The 8,832-nt window shown below is 42.1% G+C and overlaps 1 long non-coding RNA gene across 1 annotated transcript; it reads left to right on the top strand.

Annotated features, from left to right (window-relative positions):
• On the top strand, positions 1-993 carry LOC125532031. Its single transcript, XR_007293683.1, has 2 exons — positions 1-58; positions 543-993. It is a non-coding gene; the product is annotated as an uncharacterized LOC125532031 (long non-coding RNA).
• The last annotated feature ends 7,839 nt before the right edge of the window (positions 994-8,832 follow it).

Genomic DNA, 8,832 nt, shown 5'->3' with positions numbered 1-8,832 from the left:
TCCCTACAAGTTTGTTCTTTTTGTTGTTACAGCAAAGACTACTTCCTGGGTTGTCGAGGTGAGCTGTATGATGTAAGCACTTATGGAGGAGAAAAAATTACTTAGAATTTGACTTCTCCTGCATTTATAGGCTAATCAAGTGACCTTTTGTCAACTTTTATGCAATCTGGCTCTCCAAATTTTGTGCTTGCTCTGAACTCTCAAAATTTGTGCTTTGTTTTCCTGTGTTGATTAGTCAAATCCTGGTTTTGTCTTAAAGACTATACCCAGCCATGTCCTAGGTTTTTCATTTTGTATGAATTTCATGTTTCCCTGGAATATGAGAATACACCAACTGGAAGAACTGTTGAGCAACACATTTTCATGGGATTTTATATGTTGTGATGTCTGATTTTTGTCTCTCTTCCAGTTTACATAGAGAAGCCTCGGTAAGTACTCAAGAATTTTGTTTTTGTCTATATTGACAGACTTTAGGTATTTTTTTAGAATGATTCTGAAACGAGGTCACTCCTACTGATCTTGCTCTTCGTGTCCGGTGGCAGGATGCTAGGTCAAGAATGCAGGGTGGGCGAAAGAAAATTGTGAATGCTTTTATCTCCGTGGTCATTTGGATCATATGGAGGGACAAGATAGCGGGCTTTAATAGTGTCTTCGCGCTGCTCCAGAGAGTCATCGATCCTGATACTAGGCAGTAGGCTGGTGTGAGCTTGGGTCATTTGATCATCCCCGATTGTGTAAAGACTCCTCTGGAATATATGCAATCCTATTGCATGGTTTAAAAAAGAATGATTCTGAAACGGGCGTAAAGCAGTGTACGTGCTTGGCCACAGCTAAACCTACTAATATATGGAATTTTTTTCAAAGCACAGATGGTGTTAGTGGGTCTCTGCTCCAGTTGGCGCAACGGGTGGTATCATGCCCATGCCTATATGACACGATATACTTCTTTGTAATGTAATCAGTTGTGCATGTCAATGGAAGTGGTTTAAAGCATGTAAGCTGATGCATCTTGTGCTTGCTTGTCACTATTTGTACTAGGCAAGGTCTGCAATAGATTATATATTCATTCAAACATGTACTTGGTTTGCTTCCTTTTCCTGCTTGAACATATGTAAGTTCTTATTGTCTTTACATGCTTATTTGGTGAGGAAGCCATCACCATCTAATTCATTCATATTATTTCCTTTTTAGTTGTAGTGATGCAAGGTATACCCTCCCTTGGAGAAAGAAGGATATTATGTGATCACGTGATTGGATAGTAGGTAGCTAAGGAGACGAGCCATTAGTTTGAGTTCAGGAAGAGGTGACAGCGCATGGGAGCTTGGTAGTAAGAAAATGTGGTTTGAGGTGCTTTCACATTTTCCTGAAATTTCTCATTAGTATGTAGAGTTCAACTAAACCATAACGAACCTGGAGGTTTATCTTATCTATGTTTGTACCCATGCAAATTTTGAATTGTTTACTTTGATGGTTTATCGACTGTTAGAATATAGTAGGTTGTGTTCAACGTGCTCAAAAAATTGAATAGAATCCATTCGATGTCGAATTCAGATTAAATCTATGGACTAGCTCATTCAGGTATTACAGGGGAAAACAACATTTGTTTTCTAGATTCAGTTTTGGTTCTTTTTATAAAAATGGTCGAATAGTGATCTTAATGAAACATTGCATTTTTTCCATACAAGTCGCTGGTATAATTTGTACCTAGCAAATAAATTTGTGTCACTATCTATTTCATCAGGTAAAAACACCAACATGTTGTTTGAGATGCATGTATCAGTTGTAGCCAAGATGTGCGTATGATGATGTATTGCTGACCATGGAGCCAACTTAGAGACTTGAGACGTTGCCACTTGCTCCTACCACCATGCAAGTGGTTGATGCTTTAGTGTTGAACTGTTGATGAATCCCTCTTTTCTCTTTAATCTATGTGATGATGTCCCTTGCCATAAATACTTGTTATGTAGATTCAATAGAAATGATGATTTAGCCATGTTTGATAGTTATAAAACAAATGTCATAGACGATAGCTATTGTTGTTATGGAGACGTTTCAAACTATTGTTCATCTGCTATTCAACGTTTGATGCTCCTTCATTATTTTTATATAGAGGGGCTAAAGCTCCAATCATACATGTTTGCTCAAACCTAAAGCTCCTAACTAATGAAAATATTTTGAAAGCACTCATGATTTTAAAGGTACATATATTTTTAAACAAAAGCCTATGTATTTTTTGCTCAAACACATAGTCACTGAAGATGCAAATATTTTCAATACGAACATGGTTACAAATGGGTCTTTGCGAACATGGTAGCAAATATATTGTGCTATCAAATTAAAATATGTATATACATCTCATTGTAGATAACAATCCACCATGTTTTCTATTAAAGGGGATTAAACCATGGATATGTTTTTCATCGCGCACATGGATTTAGCGTGCCTCTGCGCCATTTGGCACAACGGGTCGACTAGTAAAAGGAAAAAGAAAGGCCCACTGCCCCTGGCCATAGCCACCTGGGCGGCCCAACCCAGCTGGCCCACCTAGCAAGGTCGAGTCCCGCGACCCCCTCGGGCACCTCACACCCACTCACTCTCCTTGGAACACCCCCTCCCCCCTCTGGCCTCGCCCCCTTCTCCAGATCCACCTCGCCCCGATGCACTATCGCCGCCGCGTTGCCGCGCCACTGCACCCTCCTCGCCGCCCCACGTGTCCACGAGCCCCGCGGCCATCTGCTGCTTCGTCTGCACCGACAACGTCAAGGCGGGAGCCACCCCAGCGCCGGATCCCCTTCGTCTTCCTCCTTCGACCGTCGTCGTTCTCCTCCGATGCTGGCGCCCACTTCAGCTCCTAAACCCATAGCCGGGCCATGTGCGACTCCCCGGTGAGCTCTCGCCCCTCCTCCCTCTCTCCGTGTGCCCGCGCCCCCTCTAGCTCGCCTCGCCGAGGAAAAAGAGCTCCGCTGCCCGCCATGGCTGGAGCCACTGGCGCGCTCCAGGGCGCGCACAACACTGCACTGCGCCCCTAGCTCGCCCTCCAAGCTGTTCTAGTCTCACCCCGGTCCACGCCCGATCCTCGTCGCTGCCACGGTTCGTCGCCAGCACCCCTGCCGACCACCACTGCCCCCGCGCCCGCCACCGTTAGATGCGCACAAGCGTTAGGGTCCCATATAGCTACTCCGCGCGTGATGTGGTGAACCGTAGCACGATTTCGGCCGGTTCCGGTGTAGAACCACTGCGAAAGAACTCGCCAGAGCTACTTCGGCGCCACCCGCCGACATTGCCGCCCTTGGGCCACCCCACAGTCACTGACTGGTGGCCCCCAGATGCCCCGCTGCCCCCCCTTTAACCCATTGACTTTGGTCAACCCTGACTGGGCAACCCCCAGTCACTGAGTAGTGGCCCCCACCCCTAATACTAAGTAGATTAGTTAGTTTTTAATTAACTTAAACTGATTAGTTACTGACATTGGGCCTCTATTAGTTATTTGGTTAATTAGTTTAATTTAGAAAACCCTGTTAGTCCACTGTCAATGACTGGTGGGACCCATCTGCCAGGTTTGACCTGAGTTAGCTGGCTTGACTGCCGACATCATGATTGCACAATAAAATCATTTTTGATTTAAAATAAATCTAGAAATTGTTTAAATCTTTGGAAAATCATATAAAATAATCGGTAGCTTAGATGAGAATACTTTGTAGATGAAAGTTGCTCAGAAAAGCGAGGCGAATCCAGGTACACCCTCCGTTCATCTACCACACTCCCCTAGCATTGCGAACATGGAACCGTCCCCCTCGATTTCACCTGTCCAAAATTATCAAAACTTCAGGAAAACTTTCCCGGATGTTTTCCCCCTTCGCCGGTATCATGTAGCACTGCGTTAGAACACACTAACACCGCCTATCGTCATGCAATGCTTAATGATGCATCTGTTTGCTTTTATTTACTGTTTCATTCCCCTCCTTTTCTCCGGTAGACCCCGTGACCGATGTTGATGCCGCTGCGATCGACTACGCCATCGACAACCCTTCTTCCCTTTCAGCAGAGCTTCCAGGCAAGCAAACCCCCTTGGTCATTCTGATATCGCCCATTCCATTCTCTCTCATGCTTGCATTAGATTTTGCTACTGTAATTGATTGCTCCTATTCTGATGGATAGCCTGCTTTGTAACCTACTATTGTACCTTACCTGCTTATCCTAAACTGCTTAGCATAGGTTGGTTAGTGATCCATCAGTGACCCCCACCCTGTCCCTGTTGCCCCTGCATCATCATCGACGACTCGATCAACGTGATCGATGACTAGAGCCCTACACCTCACATCACATCACACCCCTTTTGTTGCTCGACTTTGTGATACGTCTCCAACGTATCTATAATTTTTGATTGTTCCATGCTATTATATTATCTGTTTTGGATGTTTTATATGCATTAATATGCTATTTTATATTATTTTTGGGACTAACCTATTAATCTAGAGCCCAATGTCAGTTCCTGTTTTTCCCAGTTTTAGAGTTTTGCAGAAAAGGAATACCAAACGGAGTCCAAACAGAATGAAACCTTTGCGATGATCTTCCTTAGACTAGAAGACAACCAGGAGACTTGGAGATGAAGTCGGAGGAGCCATGAGGCGGCCATGAGGACGGAGGGCGCGCCCATGGGGTAGGGCACCCCCACCCTTGTGGGCCCCTCACGCACCTCCAGACCTAATTATTTCGCCTATATATTCCCAAATATCCCCCAACCACCAGAGGCATCCACGAAAACACTTTTCCACCGCCGCAACCTTCTGTACCCGTGAGATCCCATCTAGGGACCTTTTTCAGCATACTGCCGGAGGGGCATTCGATCATGGAGGGCTTCTACATCAACTCTATTACCCTTCCGATGAAGCGTGAGTAGTTTACCACAGACCTACGGGTCCATAGCTAGTAGCTAGATGGCTTCTTCTCTCTCTTTGATTCTCAATACCATCTTCTACTCGAGTTTCTTGGAGATCTATTCGATGTAATACTTTTTTGCGGTGTGTTTGCCGAGATCCGATGAATTGTGGATTTATGATTAGCTTATCTATGAACATTATTTGAATCTTGTCTGAATTCTTTTATGCATGATTTTATATATTTGTAATTCTCTTCGAACTATCGGTTTGGTTTGGCCAACTAGATTGGCTTTTCTTGCAATGGGAGAAGTGCTTAGCTTTGGGTTCAATCTTGCGGTGTCCTTTCCTAGTGATAGTAGGGGCAGCAAGGCACGTATTGTATTGTTGCCATCGAGGATAAAAAGATGGGTTTTACATCATATTGCTTGAGTTTATTCCTCTACATCATGTCATCTTACTTAATGCGTTACTCTGTTCTTCATGAACTAAATACTCCAGACGCAGGCAGGAGTCGGTCGATGTGTGGAGTAATAGTAGTAGATGCAGAATCGTTTTGGTCTAGTTAACACAGACATGATGCCTATATTCATGATCATTGCCTTAGATATCATCATAACTTTGCGCTTTTCTATCAATTGCTCGGCAGTAATTTGTTCACCCACCGTATTATTTGCTTTCTTAAGAGAAGCCTCTAGTGAAATGTATGGTCCCCGGGTCTATTTTCCATCATATAAGTCTCTATTTTCCATCATACTAGTTTTCGATCTACTATTTTGCAATCTTTTACTTTCTGATCTATAAACCAAAAATATTTACTTAACCATTTATCTATCTCTATCAGATCTCACTTTTGTAAGTAATCGTGAAGGGATTGATAACCCCTTTATCGCGTTGGGTGCAAGTTGTTTGATTGTTTGTGCAGGTATTCGGTGATTTGTGCGCTGTCTCGTACTGGATTGATACCTTGGTTCTCAAACTGAGGGAAATACTTATCTCTACTTTGCTGCATCAACCTTTCCTCTTCAAGGGAAAAACCAACGCAAGCTCAAGAAGTAGTAGGAAGAATTTCTGGTGCCGTTGCCAGGGAGATCTACGCCAAGTCAAGACATAACAAGTACCCATCATAAACTCTCATCTCTTGCATTACATTATTCGCCATTCTCCTCTCATTTTCCTCTCCCCCACTTCTAAAACGATTTTCGAAAAGATTTGCCTTTTCCTCGCCCCTCTTCCATTCGTTTTCTTCATTTGCTTTTGTGTGTTCGTGTGTTGGATTGCTTGGTTTGTCGCGATGGCTCAAGAGAATACCAAATTGTGTGACTTTTCCAACACCAATAATAATGATTTTATTAGTACTCCGATTGCTCCAGCCAGTAGTGCGGAATCTTGTGAAATTAATGCCGCTTTGCTGAATCTTGTTAGGAAAGATCAATTTTCTGGCCTTCCTAGTGAAGATGCCGCTTCCCATCTAAACAATTTCATTGATTTGTGTGATATGCAAAAGAAAAAAGATGTGAATAATGATATTGTTAAATTGAAGCTATTTTCGTTCTCACTTCGAGATCGTGCAAAAACTTGGTCTTCATCTTTGCCTAAAAATAGTATTGATTCATGGAATAAGTGTAAAGATACTTTTATTTCCATGTGTTTCCCTCCTACTAAAATCATCTCCCTTGGAAACGAGATTATGAATTTTAAGCAACTTTATCATGAACATGTGGCACAATATATGGAGAGGATGAAATTGATGATACGAAATTGTCCTACTCATGGTTTGAATTTGTGGATGATTATACAAATTTTTTATGCCGGATTGAATTTTTCTTCTAGAAATCTTTTAGATTCGGCCATGGAAGGTACTTTTATGGAAATTACTTTAGGAGAAACTACTAAACTCCTAGATAATATAATGGTTAATTATTCTCAATGGCATACCGAAAGATCTTCCACTAGTAAAAAAAGTGCATACGATTGAAGAGTTTAATGTTTTGAGTGGAAAGATGGATGGGCTTACGAAATTATTTGCTAGCAAGAGTGCTTATATTGATCCTAATGATATGCCTTTGTCTACTTTTATTGAAAGTAATAAAGAATCTATGGATGTGAATTTTGTTGGTAGAAACAATTTTGGTAATAACGCGTATGGAGGTAATTTTAATCCTAGGTCGTTTCCTAGTAATTCCTCTAATAATTATGGTAATTCCTACAAGAATTCTTATGAAAATTATAATAAGGTGCCCTCTGAGTCTGAGAATAGTGTTAAATAATTTGTGAGTTCGCAAAAGAATTTTAATGCTTTGATTGAAGAAAAATTGCTTAGGATTGCTGATTTGGCTAGGAACATGGATAGAATTTCTGTTGATGTTAATTGTTTGAAACTTAGATCTATTCTACCCAAGCATGATATTAATGAATCTCTCAAAGCTATGAGAATTTCCACTGATGAGTGCAAAGAAAGAACCACTAAGATGTGTGCTAAACGAGATTGGTTTGTAATAACGTGTTCTTCTAGTTTCCGTGAAAATAAAGATGTGAAGGAAATATGCCCTAGAGGCAATAATAAAGTTGTTATGTCATGATAAAATGTTTATTATTCATGCTAGAATTTTATTAATCGTAAACTTGATACATGTGTGGATACATAGACAAAACACCATGTCCCTAGTAAGCCTCTACTAGACTAGCTCGTTAATCAAAGATGGTTAAGTTTCCTAACCATAGACATATGTTGTCATTTGATAAATGGGATCACATAATTAGGAGAATGATGTGATGGACAAGACCCATCCGTTAGTTTAGCATGTTGATCGTTCAGTTTTATTGCTATAGCTTTCTTCATGTCATATACATATTCCTTCGACTATAAGATTATGCAACTCCCGGATACCGAAGGAATACCTTGTGTGCTATCAAATGTCACAACATAACTGGGTGATTATAAAGATGATCTACAGGTATCTCTGAAGGTGTTTGTTAGGTTGGCATAGATCAAGATTAGGATTTGTCACTCTGAGTATCGGAGATGTATCTCTGGGCACTCTCGGTAATGCACATCATAATAAGCCTGTCAAGCAATGTGACTAATGAGTTAGTTACGGGATGATGTATTACAGAACGAGTAAAGAGACTTGCCGGTAACGAGATTAAACTAGGTATGAAGATACTGATGATCGAATGTCAGGCAAGTAACATACCGATGACAAAGGGAATAACGTATGTTGTCATTACGGTACGACCGATAAAGATCTTCGTAGAATATGTGGGAACCAATATGAGCATCCAGGTTCCGATGTTGGTTATTGACCGGAGAGGTGTCTCGGTCATGTCTACATAGTTCTCAAACCCGTAGGGTTCACACGCTTAACTTTCGATGACGATTTTGTATTATATGAGTTATGTGATTTGGTGACCGAATGTTTTTTGGAGTCCCGGATGAGATCACGGACATGATGAGGAGTCTCGAAATGGTCAAGAGGTAAAGATTCATATATTGGACGATGGTATTCGGACACCGGTAGTGTTCCGGGGGTACCGGGTACATATCGGGTCACCGGAAGGGGTTCCGGGCATCCCCCCGGCAACTACATGGGCCTTAATGGGCCAAGAGGGGGACAGACCAGCCCCTAAGGGGCTGGTGCGCCCCATGTAGGCCAAAATAATGGGGAAGGAAAGAAGAGAAGGGAGAAAGGAGGGGGAGGGATTTGGCCTCCCCCTTCCTTCCCTCCTCCTTCCTTCCCCCTCCGGATGGATATGGAAGGGGGGAGGCCGAATTGGGAGGCGCCCAAGTAGGATTCCCTTGGCTGCCTCTCCTCCCCTCCAACCTATATATATATGAGGGGGGCACCGCTATGAAGGAAACATGCCCTAGAGGCAATAATAAAGTTATTATTTATTTCCTTATATCATGATAAATGTTTATTATTCATGCTAGAATTGTATTAACCGGAAACTT

The sequence above is a fragment of the Triticum urartu genome, unplaced genomic scaffold (assembly GCF_003073215.2).
Source record: "Triticum urartu cultivar G1812 unplaced genomic scaffold, Tu2.1 TuUngrouped_contig_8858, whole genome shotgun sequence".
Lineage (NCBI taxonomy): Eukaryota > Viridiplantae > Streptophyta > Magnoliopsida > Poales > Poaceae > Triticum > Triticum urartu.
The sequence above is the reverse complement of the archived record's forward strand: the minus strand, read 5'-3'. Positions and strand labels throughout refer to the sequence as shown.